This window comes from Bufo gargarizans, chromosome 2 (genome assembly GCF_014858855.1).
Source record: "Bufo gargarizans isolate SCDJY-AF-19 chromosome 2, ASM1485885v1, whole genome shotgun sequence".
Lineage (NCBI taxonomy): Eukaryota > Metazoa > Chordata > Amphibia > Anura > Bufonidae > Bufo > Bufo gargarizans.
This window is the reverse complement of record NC_058081.1, coordinates 26555709-26571911: the sequence shown is the minus strand read 5'-3', so window position 1 is coordinate 26571911 and position 16203 is coordinate 26555709. Positions and strand designations below refer to the sequence as shown.

Here is a 16203-nt window from a genome sequence, read left to right as displayed (position 1 = left end):
GTTAGGATGGAGTTAGGGCCCATACATGTGGCCGTATAGCATCTTCACACAATCTCTGTGTTGCCCAGAGCAGTAGTAGGAGGCCCATATACTCCTACAGGGCCCTACTCTACCTCCATACGCCTCTCACTGTAGTCATCTGCCCGCTCCACCATCTGGATGATACATGTGGTGTCGGGATAGATGCTTCTCTCAGTAGTTTACACCAGAATGCTGGAGCCGTTTCAGGAAGTTTTTAGTCCCCTCTATAGACGAGGAGAAGGTGCACTAACTTTTTTTTAACAACAGCCAAGCTTAATAGAGGACAAAGGTAATTCAAAACTAACAATCTCCATTCCTGTTGTTAGTGGGTCTCTCCACCATCTTAGGGGGCATTCACACGACCGTGCCCGTTTTACGGATCCTCTAAATATGAGCACTGGCTGTGTGCTCCGCTAATCCTGGCATAGTAGATGAGTAGAGGGTTCCCATGCGCTATGCCAAGAGTTAGTAATTGTCCGAGTAACACGGACAGGACAGCAATGTGCACTCCTGCCCCATTCGTACATTTCACTCTCCGTATACCGCTGAGCTGTCAGCGCTGTACGGAGATCTGAGTTTTACGGAATGGTGAGCTTTAGAGAGGAAAAAGTAAAAAAAAAAAATACAAAATTAAGTAATAAAGTATATTAGAAAAAATTAGGGAAATCATATTAAAATTTGATGATCTCCTTAATGTTTCTGAGGGTTGTCCACCTCTGGGGTCATATTGAGCGCTGACATCTGTGATCCTTCTGGTTCAGACATGTGATGAATGGGAGAGCACACGGCTGTGTGACATGTGCGGTCCTCTTGTTACGACATAGCACATTATCCTTCTGATGCTGAGCTGTTATGGTGGTGACAATATAATGTCTGCAGTGCGATGGGGTCGTGTTGGTTTATGGTGTCTTTTATGGTCTGTGGACTGTGGAAGCTATAAAACTCTTTTTGTCTTTTCAGAGATTTTTTTGTCACATGTATTTATTTTGTAATATGATTCATTTCTGGCATTTTGCTGCACGGAATAGTATTGTCTGACTACACATACAGTACAGCATCCATAAAGGTTAGTTGTTACATGATGGTGGTTGTAGTGCCATGTGTTCCCATGAAGCTTGTAAATATGATAGAGACACTTACCAGTCTTCATGGGGTTCAGAATAAGAATATTATTCACGATTTCCTTGCTTTACAATTACATTTTAACAAATCTGTATCTGCTATAAGGAAGTTATTGCTCTGACCAGCAGAGGGCGGTAAGTGTCCTCAGATTCACCAGGCGCTCGCTCCAGTCTGGTAATGTTCTCCTTTAGGAGGTGACTACATTGTGATCTGTGGTGACGTGGGACTCACTGCAACCTCAATGTGTCCGTATGGGAAAAGCGATCACAAAAAATCCAAACCTGTCAAGTTTATTAGGATCCTTGGTGGCCACAAAAATTAGGTCTCCAGATGGACTGTGCTGTTCCTATGATGTCTAGACAGGATACTGGAGAGTAAACCCTACTGCTCACATTCTACAGGAGAGAGCATCCCAGTGTCCTAAGAGCTTACACTCTACCAGAGAGAAGATCCTGGTGTGCTAAGAGCTTACACTCTACGGGTCCTTTCTGTATCAGTTCCTTACGGTGTAAAGATTTATGGCCACCTGGGGGGAGGAGCATTACTCGCCCTCATTGAATAGACATAGCGGTGTGCCTCATAGAGATCTATTGTCAGATAATGTTCTGTGGGAAAAGAAGCAGCCAAACCAGAGACTTCTCAGCCTGCAGCATAACCTCACCGCTCTTCTCTTTTCATCAGCACAGAAGATAATATTGATTGCAATGTCTTAGAAGGTCCTCAGAAGAGTATTGGTTGTCATTGCAGAGACTCAGTAGTCTACGGAGACTTATTCCCAGGCAATGCTCCATGAGCTCAAACCAACATGAAAGTCTGTCCTCGTCATCTCTGCAGGGCTAGTGATGGGAATATTGGCAATACTCTTCATTGATCTATAGGGAATAAAACACAACACATTTGCAACTAAATCTGTGACGGACGGATCATGAGGCTGTGGGGAAAAATCTATGCGAACAGCACATTACAAGAAATTCTAATAGGTGCACCATGACTGATTGTCACCACTAGATGGCAGCATGTGACAAAGGAAAGCTCAGACTTCCATTGGACTACACACTGGAGCATGGTGGTTAGGAGATCTCTGTTATTTTTCTCCTTCACAGTCTTATGACAAGAGTAGACTAATAGTTTTGTCAGAAGACTATGAAACCAATAGATGGCGCTGTTCATAACTCAATACACAGCTGAAAAACAAGGCAGATTCTGCTCATTTGCATGCCTTTCTCATATGCCCATGTTTATGCAAACAAGTTTTTACATGACAAAACTGTATAGAAAGGTTTTTGAATATTATGTTAGGACAATCAGAAAACTATTTGTCTTCCTAACGATATTGATCTAGGTGTGCAGGTCCACCCAAGCCAACTTACTGATCTGAAGTAGCTTTGAGGCTTACTGACTCTCAGTCAGATGAGAGCTGGTTTGGATTATCTCATAGTGCACAAGGCTGCTATTGTAAGGTATGCTGGCTGTTATCTGTCTCATGGATACATGGATGGCTTGCACATACTTGGCTTTTGGCATATAGCAGTTAATAGACTGTCATCTTAGAAACCATTCACTTCTATGGGGCCTGCGTTGCATGGAAAATGCACAATATAGAGCTTGCTGCAATTTTCACGCAATGCACAAGTGATGCGTGAAAATCACTGCTCATCTGCACAGCCCCATAGAAATGAATGGGTCTGGATTCAGTGCGGGTGCAATGCGTTCACCTCACGCATTGTACCCGTGTGGAAATCTCGCCTGTGTGAAAGGGGCCTAAGTCTTCTAAAATAATGACCCCTAAATCCCTTTCCTCAGATACTGAGGTTCGGACTGTATCACTGATTTTATATTCTGCTCTTGGGTTTTTACACCCCAGGTGCATTATCTTGCACTTATCAACATTAAATTTTAGTTGCCAGATTTTTGACCATTCCTCTAGTTTTCCTAAATCCTTTTCCATTTGGTTTATCCCTCCAGGAACATCAACCCTGTTACAAATCTTTGTGTCATCAGCAAAAAGACACACCTTACCATCGAGGCCTTCTGCAATTTCGCTGATAAAGATATTAAACAATATGGGTCCCAGAACAGATCCCTGAGGTACCCCACTGGTAACAAGACCATGGTCTAAATATACTTTATTGACTACAACCCTCTGTTCTCTGTCCCTCAGCCACTGCCTAATCCATTCAACAATATGGGAGTCCAAGCAAAATGACTGCACTTTATTGATAAGCCTTCTATGTGGGACAGTATCGAAAGCCTTACTAAAGTCTAGATAAGCGATGTCTACTGCACCTCCGCCATCTATTGTTTTAGTCACCCAATCAAAAAAATCTATAATCTTTGACATGATCTCCCTGAAGTAAACCCATGCTGTTTTTCATATTTCAATCCATGGGATTTTAGATGTTCCACAATCCTCTCCTTAAGTATGGTTTCCATTAATTTCCTAAATCCTCAGACACCTTTATAATCATGCTACAGGCTGCAATAAGGTACCACTGGCAGTTTAATATGCATTTTCTAGATGACAGGTTCCCTTTATTACCTTTGCGCTCTATTAAGCATGGCTGTTGGTAAAAAAAAAAAAGTTAGTGCACCTTCAGATGGTGGAGCGTGCAGAAGTTTTTGGTTTCTCAGATGAATACAGTGGGAGGCGTCTGGAGGTAGAGTAGGGTCCTGTAGGAGTATATGGGCCTCCTACTACTGCTCTGGGCAACTCAGAGATTGTATAAAGATGCTATACGGCCACATGTATGGGCCCTAACTCCATCCTAACCAGGACAACCCCTGTGATTAGGGATCGACCGATAATCAGAAGTACCGATATTATCGGCCGATATTCAGGATTTTGTACATTTGTAGTGTCCCACTAGGTAAAGGTGGGCACTACACAAGGGTTAACAGGTCTATTGCATTAATGTGATGTTAAATGTTCATTTTCCTGTATTATCTGGGTGTCAGGCCTGTCAGGGTGTAGTTCAGCCTCCCAGACGTTAGAGGGAGTTAGAGAGCCCTAAGTATATATAGGTAGGCCCAGACAGGGAAGAGTTAGTTCAGTCCAGGTGGCTAGACGTGAAGCCTAGTCAGCCTGAAGTTCCTAAGTCTAAGTTTAGCTCAGTAGAGTCACCCCAGAAGAAGAATTTGCCTCCTGGGAGAAACCTGCAGCTACCTTCAAGCCAAGCAGTGCCAGGACAACCAGCTCAAATAAGTAAGCTGATGGGCAGCGGTACTACAAAGTAGAGCAAGGGTCAATACAGGAGGAAGATTAAGTACCAAGGATTAAAGCCAGCATTTAGGCATCCGGGCCTTGGGATCCAGCCAGCCAGAATAGTTGTGGGGATAGTGCAGCCTGGTCTGTGAAGCATTGATTGTTTTTTACCCTCCAAGTATCTTGCAAGATTATACCTGCCATATTAAGAAATAAGCCTGCTTGAGGAATATATGATATAAGAGACTGCATCACAATCTGTATGTACAAAGTTGGACTGTTGAAAGTAAAGCTACGTTTGGTTCACCATACCATCTGTGCATTTCCATTATTGCTACTGGAAACCGGTGTGCCACCGTTACAGGCACTAGCGTCACGATCCTTAAAGGGACCTTGCCCCAGGCACTCTAAATACCTGCAACATCCAGGGCACCTCACATACCATCAGGCCTGGTCCCTACATCCAGAGTGTGCCCCAGAGGAACTGGTGTCTACCTCTCCTTCACTGCCGCATGCCTGCCCAGGGTTTTCCTCCAAACAGTGAGTAACCCTCGATGGCCTATAACCGTGACCTCACAATCGCAATACCCTGCAATACCCTGCAGGTCTGGCGTGCTGCATAAATTGGCGTCACGAACAGGATACGATCATTCCTGCGCCATTGTGGAATAGATGTGTGCCATCATCTGCTTAAAAAGTGACCGTGCCCTACTTGTTTATTTGAAATTGCTGGGCCAAAGAACTCTCATAATTAGCGGTGTGAAAACTGTATATTGTATGGACTGTTTGTGGTTTATTTAAGCCACCGCTTGCTGTCAGTGAATAGACAGCGATTTTGCTCAAAGATGGCCACTTAACCTGACTGGATTACAAGTGCGCCTCGTTGTGCCCGTTTGGCGCGAAAACGGACAAGGTAAAATTACCGCACAGCCTGCAAGGAGGAAAAACGCCGCCCTGTCTGAAAAAAGATACCGCCTACCTGAATCCCGGAGCTGCAAGAGGCCGCGCCTACCTGCTGACGCTGTGCGTGGGACTCCCGTCTGATGTAGGCACGCATCTCGCGATGCTTAGAGCGAGCACCGCCGGAGTAAGTACAAACTTTACCCTTCACCGGCCCCCTTCTGATTACTATACCGGAGCGGCTTCGACCCCTGCCAGGGTACCGGAGAGGGTCCCCCACTAGCGACAAGAGACTTGACCTGAAAAAAAAAAAATCTCTGACATTTTCGCTCCGGTCCACTCCACTGTCATTTAAAGGGCCATACCCATCTAGTAACACTATGTCCACACCTGAAGAAGCAGGGCAGGCGGCCCCCGGTGTGCCCTCTAAGTGCCTGCAGCTGACAATAGGGTACCTGCCACCGCGGCAGCATCAAGCCTGATGCTACTGACCATGCCGTATTATTTTGGGGCCCCCTGGTTCCCACGATATTGAGGGGAAGCCCATAAATTAAAGGACTTTAGAGATCAGATACTGGCCTTATTCCGGCTCTACCCTATATCTGCTGAACAACAAATGGAGATCCTCCTAGCTCAGTTAGAAGGGGCCGCCCGCAGGGAAGTCATGTCATGGCCCCGTTCTGAAAAGAGTAGCCTGGAGCAGATTTTTGATCGCCTCGGCACCACATTTGAAGCCAGAACGGTATCCGAAGTTAAAATGCATTTCTTCAGCAGGAAGCAGCAGCCTGGGGGCAGTCGCTCTGCGATTTTGCGCTGTCCTTGCAAGAGACCCTGAGGGCTGTGGTCCAGGTGGACCCCAAAGAAGCTGAGGACCAGGACAGGACTCTTAGAGAACAGTTCATTGTGGGTATAAGTACTGAGCATTTAAAGGGCCAGCTGAGGATGCTGTCAGCTCAACACCCCAATTGTACATTTTTGGACTTTGAAGAGCTGGCCATCAGTATCCTAGGCCAGGACCCGGCCGCAGGGCCAGCAGCCTCCCCTGAATCTTAGGCTTGTCAGCCAAAGACTGTCAATGTGGGGCCGGCTGGGGTCAGTCAGGCCACTCTGTCTCCAGTAACAGATGTAGTGGCAGCACTAATAGAACAAGTAAACCATCTCACTCCTAGCTTAGAGAAAGTATGCAAGAAAATAGAGGAATGGGAGAAACCGGTGATACGGGAAGATGAAGGCCCTTTTCCTCCCAGGCTCCCGCCTGCATATAGAGATGTATATCCCAAGGAACCTGACGACCGAGTTACCGGTCCAGAAATCGCAAACATCCTGTCTGCCACTATTGTAAAAAATATGGACATACTGAATCAATGTGCTGGGAGTTAAACGGGCAACCCCTGAGGCAGAGGACCGCCCCTCGGGAGGCAGAACAGTAGGTCCAAAGGATCCAAGCTGGATGCCTAAATACGTAGGATCTCGTCCAAAAATTAACATCTGTATCAACGGGATACCATTTGAAGCCCTGCTGGATACTGGGTCTCAGGTCACCACCATCCAACGACCTGCCTTTGACAAGTTCTGGGATTCAAGTCTCCTCACCCAGCCACCAGAGTCCTGGCTAGATATCATTGCCATCAACGGTAAGCCAGTGAAAGTCTATGGGTACTGGGAACCTACTCTTCAGGTGGGAGAAGCCACCTTACCACAGCAAGGTGTGATTGTGGTACAAGCAGGAGATAAAGGAGGACACCCTGTGATCCTAGGGACTAATGTCTTAAAAAATTGTTACTCCGAAGTGCTTGAAGCTTTGAACCAAACTATATCTTCAGCCACACCTGCTTCCAGAAGAGTCATTCAAAAGACTATCAGTGTGCTGTGCGCTCAGCAAAGGTTCGCCAACAGAAAAGGAGAAATCTGTACTGTCCAGATCCGGGATAACCGGCCGGTAATTTTGCCTCCAAATTCCCAGATCATCCTGTGGTGCCGTGCTGTGTTAGGGATCCAGGGCCAGGACTATCAAGCCCTAGTGGAACCTATTCAAATTGAGAATCATCCCTTCGTACGGACAGCCAAGAGTCTGGTGACCGTGTCTCAAGGTAAAGTGCCTGTCCGTTTAATTAACTTTGGTGATCACCCCGTTACTCTTTTTAAACACTGCCCCATTGCTCAGCTTTTCCAAGTGTCTTTCCAGGATGTGATCCGTCTGCCTGCCACGGAGACGTTCTAGACAGCACAGAGCAGCAGCGCCCAGCCAGCGCCCCTACAACATCCTGGTGGGAAGAACTTCATGTGGGGAACGAATCCACCCCAAAAGAGCAAATAGAGGGAGTTCTGAATCTAGAGCGAGAACATCACAAGGCTTTCAGCAAGCACTCCACAGACTACGGAGAGGTCAGTGTAATCCAACACACCATCCCCACTGGCTCTCATCCTCTATCAAGGAGAGACACAGACCCATACCACCTACTACCTATCAGTCTGTGAAAGAGATGATACAAGAGATGAAAGACTCTAATATAATCCAGGACAGTCATAGTCCCTGGGCTGCGCCCCTAGTCCTTGTTCGAAAAAAAGATGGCAGTATAAGGTTCTGCGTGGATTATAGAAAAATCAATCAAATCACCCACAAAGATGCATATCCATTGCCACGCATTGAGGAGTCCTTGACTGCCCTGGGGTCATCAGCCTACTTCTCCACTCTGGACTTAGCGGGTACTGGCAAGTACCTATGGCCCCAGAAGATCGTGAGAAGACCGCTTTCACTACACCTATGAGCCTGTTTGAATTTAATTATATGCCGTTTGGGCTGTGTAACGCTCCAGGGATGTTCCAGTGGCTGATGGAACGTTGTCTAGGCCATAGAAATTTTAAGACTGTACTACTATACCTGGATGACGTCATTATATATTCCAAGACGTATGAGGACCATTTAAAACACCTAGCTGAAGTGTTTCAAGTTCTTACTAAATATGGCCTTAAAATCAAGCCGTCCAAGTGCCACCTGCTGAAACCAGCAGTAAAGTACCTAGGGCACATTGTCAGTGCCGAAGGAGTCCAGCCTGATCCTGATAAACTTGCCGCTGTTCGTAATTGGCCTACTCCCACCACCGTGAAAGAAGTAAGAAGTTTCCTCAGCTTTGCAGGATATTATAGATGCTTCATCCCGCATTTTGCCCAAATTGCGGATCCAATCCAGGAACTCCTAAGGGGGCATCCCAAGAAGAGTCAAAGACTCCTATCCCTGTTGAATGGAATGAAGAACGGGAGATTGCCTTCCAGCTCTTAAAGAAGAAGAAGCTGACAGAACCCCCTGTCCTGGGTTACCCGGATTATCAGAAGCCGTTCCACCTCTACACGGATGCCAGTAAAAGAGGCCTGGGAGCTGTGTTGGCTCAAGTGCAAGATAACAAAGAGAGGGTGATTGCCTACGCCAGCAGGTCCCTGAAGGGAGCTAAGAAGAACGATCAGAACTAAAGTTCCTTCAAGCTGGAGTTCCTTGCCTTAGTGTGGGCTGTGACTGAAAAATTTAAAGACTATCTCGCTGCCATACCGTTTGTTGCCTTCATGGACATTAACCCCCTGACACATTTGAATACAGCCAAGTTAGGGGCTCTGGAGCAAAGATGGGCCTCCCGCCTTGCCAACTATGACTTCACTGCGAAATATCGGGCAGGCCGCTCCAATGACAATGCTGATGCCCTGTCTCGGTTCCCCACTACAGAAGCCCCGGATGACCCAAAGGATGCCTGGGAAGAGATATTCCTGAGTCCAGGGGTGACCAAGAAAGGTGGATTAAGCTCCAGTCCGAAAGTAGAGTCCTCGGTGAACTGCTCGACTTCCTTACCAGTGGGAGAACTCCTGAGAGAGTCCGCAGGAAGAGTGCAGACCCAGAACTAATGAGACTGTGGAGACATCGCCACCAACTCTTCCTTCAAAAAGGCCTGTTGCTTAGAAGGAGCCTGGACCCAGTGTCCTGTGATAGGATATATCAGATCCTCATACCACGTTGAGATGCTAGTCTGGTGTTAGAAATGTATCACAAGTGATACACCATGACCAGAGGGCGCCTCTCCATCCTATCATGAGTAAAACTCCTTTAGAACTTGCGGCTATTGATCATGTGAAGTTGGAGCCAAGTCGCTCAGGGTATACTCCTGCCCTACGGCTGCCCAGAGAGGATCCTCACTGACCAAGTGTCTGCGTTTGAGTCACAGCTGTTCCAAGAGATGTGCCTGCTGCATAATTGCCAGAAAGTCCAGACCACCACCTATCATCCGCAAGGTAACGGACTCTGTGAAAAGATGAATCAAACTCTCATTGAAATACTGAGAGCAGTGCCCCCCTGAGGCAAGGGGTGATTGGCCTACTCTGTTGCCACAACTCATGTATACCTATAACAACACAATTCACTGTTCCACCGGTTACACACCTTTCTATCTGATGTTTGGCTGTCAAGGGAGGTTGCCTGCGGATCACTCCCTAGATGTACAAGTGCCGGATGTCATTAACCCACTACCAAAGACTGATTGGGTAGTGGAGCACCAAAGATGTTTCCTCAATGCCAAAGAGATCGTTCAGGAATGGATGGAGAATGCCCGGGGACGGCAGCAAAGAGACTATAACCTAGCTGCTCATGTGGAACCCTTAGCTCTAGGAGATATGGTGTGGTTGAAGAACAACCATTGAACCAGTAAGTTGGACAGTAAGTGGGAAAGGATCCCCTATGTCATTTCTGCCATTCCTAACGCTGAGGCTCACATTTACCAAATCTCCAGAGAGGGTAAAGGCTCCCAAGTTGTACATAGAAATCGTTTGAAACCCTACATAGAAGGAGAACCTGCAGCAGAGGACATTGAGCCGGAGTCTCCTGAGCCCGAACTGCCAGCTTCACCTATTGATCCTATGCAGGCTGTTGAGAACTTAATCCATGATAAAGATCTGCTTCATTGGTTCCTCATGCCCTGGTTAAACTTGGTGGTACCAGCTCCAGTTCCTGCTAGTTCTCAACCCCAGGACAACCTGTCCCAGAGAGCATCTGAATCAGCTCCAGAGCCTGTGAGCTCCTATGACCCTCCTGAGTCAAGGCAGGAAGAACCTCTGCCAGTAAGGAGGTACACATGGTCTACCAAGGGGCATCCACCTGTGAGATTTGGAGACTACATTATGGTCCCAGGTAGCCCCTCACGGTAAACCCCTGTTTAAACCTCTACAAGACTTGGGTACGGACTCTTTTTGTTCCTTGAGCCTCCAAAAACGTATATTTGTTCTGCATTTTCTATGGACTACTACTTTTATTATCGACTATCCTGGTATTATTGATACGCTGCACCAGGTCAGCACCCCCTGTACCCTTATATTATCCTGAGAGAAGAGAACGATGCCCCTTTTAACCGCATTTTCCAGTGAAACTGTTTGTTATATTTATATTGCTAATGTGGTGATTAATGTATATGCATGTTCTCCATTTTGTCTTTCAGGCTGCAGTTTACAGCTGGGCGGACCCCTTACGTTGCGCCGAGGACGGGCACCGTCATAGCATGGGGGTATGTAGTGTCCCACTAGGTAAAGGTGGGCACTACACAAGGGTTAACAGGTCTATTGCATTAATGTGATGTTAAATGTTCATTTTCCTGTATTATCTGGGTGTCAGGCCTGTTAGGGTGTAGTTCAGCCTCCCAGACGTTAGAGGGAGTTAGAGAGGCCTAAGTATATATAGGTAGGCCCAGACAGGGAAGAGTTAGTTCAGTCCAGGTGGCTAGAAGTATACCCTAGTCAGCCTGAAGTTCCTGAGTCTAAGTTTAGCTCAGTAGAGTCTCCCCAGAAGAAGAATTTTCCTCCTGGGAGAAACCTGCAGCCACCTTCAAGCCAAGCAGTGCCAGGAGTCAGACAACCAGCTCAGATAAGTAAGCTGATGGGCAGAGGTACTACAAAGTAGAGCAAGGGTCAATACAGGAGGAAGATTAAGTACCAAGGATTAAAGCCAGCATTTAGGCATCCGGGCCTTGGGATCCAGCCAGCCAGAATAGTTGTGGGGATAGTGCAGCCTGGTCTGTGAAGCATTGATTGTTTTTACCCTCCAAGTATCTTGCAAGATTATACCTGCCATATTAAAAAATAAGCCTGCTTGAGAAATATATGATATGAGACTGCATCTCAATCTATATGTACAAAGTTGGAATGTTGAAAGTAAAGCTACGTTTGGTTCACCATACCATCTGTGCATTTCCATTATTGCTACTGGAAACCGGTGTGCCACCGTTACAGGCACTAGCGTCACGATCCTTAAAGGGACCTTGCCCCAGGCACTCTAAATACCTGCAACATCCAGGGCACCTCATCCACCATCACGCCTGGTCCCTACATACAGAGTGTGCCCCAGAGGAACTGGTGTCTACCTCTCCTTCACTGCCGCATGCCTGCCCAGGGTTCTCCTCCAAATAGTGAGTAACCCTCGATTGCCCATAACCGTGACCTCACAATCACAATACCATGCAGGTATGGCGTGCTGCACATTATCGGTATCGGCATCTAACCTTGCCGATATACTGATAATGCGTATAAAGCGAATACTAGCGAGCGCTTCCATTATGGAAACGCGCACTAGTATGCATCGGGTGCCGGGAGCGGAGAAGAAGCGCAGCAAGCGTTTCCAATATTCACACTCCCTGGTCTTCTTTGATGGGGCCCGCGCTGCACTGTCCTGACCCCGTACAGCGCCAGGACTTAGTTGCCGCACTATGACCTGACGCTGCACACTGTCAGGTGACAGTGCAGCACGGGCCGGAGAATACAGCGGAGCGAGACACCGGACCCAGAGATTAAGAGAAGCCGCAGCGCAGGAGAGGTAAGGAGTTTTTTATTTTATTCATCTGAGGCCTGATAGGGGTTAATAAAGGTCTGATCTGAGGTCTGATAGGGGTTAATAAAGGTCTGATCTGAGGTCTGATAGGGGTTAATAAAGGTCTGATCTGAGGTCTGATGGGGTTAATAAAGGGCTGATCTGAGGTCTAATAGGGGTTAATAAAGTCAGTGAGAAGGGGGGATGGTGTGGAAATTGGCATTTGGCACTAGTATATTATAAATGTAAATTATAAATTGACTACCAACTAAGGTAAACTATTAATTTATAATTGACATTTAGAATATATTAGTGCCAAATGCCAATTTCCACCACCTCAGTGACTACCAACTAATATAATATATATTATGAGATATAAAATATTGGTATAAATTATCGGCTATCGGCCTGAAATTTCACCGATTATTGGTATTGGTATAGGCTCTAAAAAAATCTATATCGGTCGATCCCTACCTGTGATGTGATATTTTGTGGTCTCCTTAATGTTCATGAGGGTTGTCCACCTCTGGGGTCATATCGAGCTCTGACAGCTGTGATCCTTCTGGTTCAGACATGTGATGAATGGGAGAGCACACGGCTGTGTGACATGTGCGGTCCTCTTGTTACAACATAGCACATTATCCTTCTGATGCTGAACTGTTATGGTGGCGATAATATAATGTCTGCAGTGCGATGGGGTCATGTTGGTTTGTAATGTGCTTTTTGATGCACAGTCAATATAGAAGTTATCTTAAAGAGATTTATTTTGTATTTTGCCTCACAGAATTATATTGTCTGATGCAGAACTGATTTTTATGGAGGGAATTAATTTTTTGACACGTTGGTTAGTTTGTGACTACATATACAGTACAGCATCCGTAAAGGTTAGATTTTACATGATGGTGGTTGTAGTGCCATGTGTTCCCACGAAGCTTGTAAATATGGTAGAGACACTTACCAGTCTTCATGGGGTTCAGAATAAGTATATTATACACGATTTCCTCGATTTACAATTACATTTGAACAAATTGTTATCTGCTATAAGGAAGTTATTGCTCTGACCAGCAGAGGGCGGTAAGTGTCTTCAGATTCACCAGGCGCTCGCTCCAGTCTGGTAATGTTCTCCTTTAGGAGGTGACTACATTGTGATCGGTGGTGACGTGGGACTCACTGCAACCTCAATGTGTCCATATGGGAAAAACAATCACAAAAAATCCAAACCTGTCAAGTTTATTGGGATCCTTTTGGCCATAAAAAATTAAGAGGTCTCCAGATGGACTGTTCCTATAATGTCCAGACAGGATACTGGAGAGTAAACCCTACTGTGCTCACACTCTAAAGGAGAGAGTATCCCAGTGTCCTATGAGCTTACACTCTACAGGACAAAGGATTCTGGTGCCCTAAGAGCTTACACTCTACAGGAGAGACATCTCCGGTGCTTTAAAGCTCTTAGAACCAGTTGTAGCTGACACGGGGCAATAACAGGTAAGAAGTGCAGCCTTGGTCCATTATAATAGGGTCGGGGTTAGTTAAGTCCTTTCTGTATCAGTTCCTTACGGTTTAAAGATTTATGGCCACCTGGGGGAAGGAGCATTACTCGCCCTCATTGAATAGACATAGCGGTGTACCCCATAGAGATTTATTGTCAGGTAATGTTCTGTGGGAAAAGAAAACAGCACATTCCAAAAAATTCTGATAGGCGCACCATGACTGATTGTCACCACTAGATGGCAGCATGTGACAAATGAAAGCTCAGACTTCCACAAAACTACACACTGGGGCATGGAGGTCAGGAGATCTAAGTTATTTTTCTCCTCTGTCTTTTAGGGTGCAGTCACATGACTGTGGGATGGGCATGCCCGTGTTACAGACCGCAAACCGTGGAGTCGCTAAACACGGGCACTGGCCATGTGCACCCCGCATTGTGTGCTTCCAAATTCGCACCTCTGTACCACAAGAAAGAAAACGTCCTATCTTTTTCCACATCTTAAGGATCACAGACCTTTTGCTATGAACGGGTCCGCACCGTGATGTACGGTGCACACAGCCAGTGCTCATATTTAGAGGATCCGTAAAACAGGCACGGTCGTGTGAATGCCCCCTAAGATGGTGGAGAGACCCACTAACAATAGAAATGGAGATAGTTAGTTTTTAATTACTCTATTAAGTTAGTGCACCTTCTCCTAGTCTATAGAGGGGACTAAAATGGCTCCAGCATTCTGGTGTAAACTACTGAGAAAAGCATCTATCCCGACACCACATGTATCATCCAGATGGTGGAGCGGGCAGCAGTTTTTGGTTTCTCAGATGAATACAGTTGGAGGCCTGTAAGCTTTGTACCGGGGTGGGCTCCCCAGGATACAGCGAAGTCACAGACAAGAAAAGCGACACTGACACCAGCTTTATATGCAAGAACAGAAACTTTACTTTAACAATAGAAATAACACAACAATATAAATATACACAGACTAAGTTATGCCCCAGGCCCCCAGTCACTGTCCCTGTCCCTGTCCGAGGGACAGGCCTAGCCCGGTGGCGCACACAGCAGAACCTGCAAGTTGTGCTGTGCTGTTAAAGAGGACACACCTAGCCGGTTCCAGAGAGGTAGAGCCTGCAAGTCAAATACTGTGCTGCAGAACAGTTATGTACGGCCTAGCAAAACATTTAACCCTAACTATCTAACTGCACATGTATAAACAAGAAACAGAACTGGATCACTCATCCTCAATACTATGCTTTTATCTAACTGCTTCTCAGCATAATAAACATAGCTTCTCAGCGTAATATAGAGTATGCCTACCCCTATGCTGCATTATAACATGAGGCATTAGTATACAATTTGTTCAGAAAGCATAGGCCTACTCACCGCGTCAAGGTTGCCTCTTTGAATAGGACATGAGAGTGTGTGATAGGGTGCGTTCCACACCTGTTCACATGGTTTCAGTGTGTGATGGGGTTGGTTCCATACCTGTTCACATGGTGCAGTACTGCACGGTGGCCATTGTTGCTTTGGTGCTGTCCTGGTGGGGCCCAGTGCCAGGGTGGGTTTGTCATACAGCGGGGGCGCTGTTTGACTGCTGGGTCCTGCTGCCTGCTGGGATGGTACTACAGCGTTGGTGGTCGCCGTGCAGTGCTGCGCCAAATTTAAAATCAGGCCCCATTCAAAGAGGCAACCTTGTCACGGTGAGTGGGCCTATGCTTATTGATCAAATTGTATACTAATGCCTCATGTTAGCATGCAGCATAGGGGTAGGTATACGATAAATTACGCTGAGAAGTAATGTTTATTATGCTGAGAAGCATTTAGATAAAAGCATAGTATTGAGGATGCGCGATCCACTTCTGTTTCTTGTTTATACACCTATCTAACTACTTTCAGGCCTAGGCTTACTCGGGATGGCCATCAAACTCTCAGCAACCGTGCGGCCTTGCTTAATAATCAGACTTCTGCCCACACGCTGTAAACGGTCTTCATGGAACAATCTCTCTTTCAAAGAGCCGGATCCAGTAAAGGACAACAGCTAATCTCCTTTCTCTGCGTGCTAGTTCACTCCTGGACACCATGAAACCAAGATGGTATCGAATTCAGTCTCTCACACAACATTCCTTCCACCATGTCAGATCAGCTCACCCTTCCTGGTTCTCTTCAGAAGCAGCCTGCATGAGTCATCATCTGCTTTACATATTCAAATCCCAGAGTGTGTTGGTTGTAGCTTCAAAACAGTGGCCTCTAGTGCCCAAAATGCCAAATAACAGTTTCAATACAATAAGGTGCAAACATTATACAGGAAGAGCTGTTCCACAATCTCACAGGAGTATGGAAGTAGAGTAAGGCCCTGTAGGAGTATATTTGCCTCCTACTACTGCTCTGGGCAACACAGAGATTGTGTGAAGATGCTATACGGCCACATTTATGGGCCCTTACTCCATCCTAACCAGGACTACCCCTGTGATGTGATATTTTGTGGTCTCCTTAATGTTCATGAGGGTTGTCCACCTCTGGGGTCATATTGAGCTCTGACACCTGTGATGCTTCTGGTTCAGACATGTGATGAATGGGAGAGCACACGTTTGTGTGACATGTGCAGTCCTCCTGTTACTGACATAGCACATTATCCTTCTGATG

At 46.3% G+C, this 16203-nt stretch overlaps 3 non-coding genes across 3 annotated transcripts; all 3 read left to right on the top strand.

Annotated features, from left to right (window-relative positions):
• The first annotated feature begins 767 nt into the window (after nucleotides 1-767).
• LOC122929887 lies at nucleotides 768-863 on the top strand. Its single transcript, XR_006388094.1, has one exon. It is a non-coding gene; the product is annotated as a small nucleolar RNA U13 (small nucleolar RNA).
• An 11770-nt stretch (nucleotides 864-12633) lies between these two features.
• LOC122929889 lies at nucleotides 12634-12729 on the top strand. The gene has a single exon (XR_006388096.1). It is a non-coding gene; the product is annotated as a small nucleolar RNA U13 (small nucleolar RNA).
• A 3377-nt stretch (nucleotides 12730-16106) lies between these two features.
• LOC122929899 lies at nucleotides 16107-16203 on the top strand. Its single transcript, XR_006388105.1, has one exon. It is a non-coding gene; the product is annotated as a small nucleolar RNA U13 (small nucleolar RNA).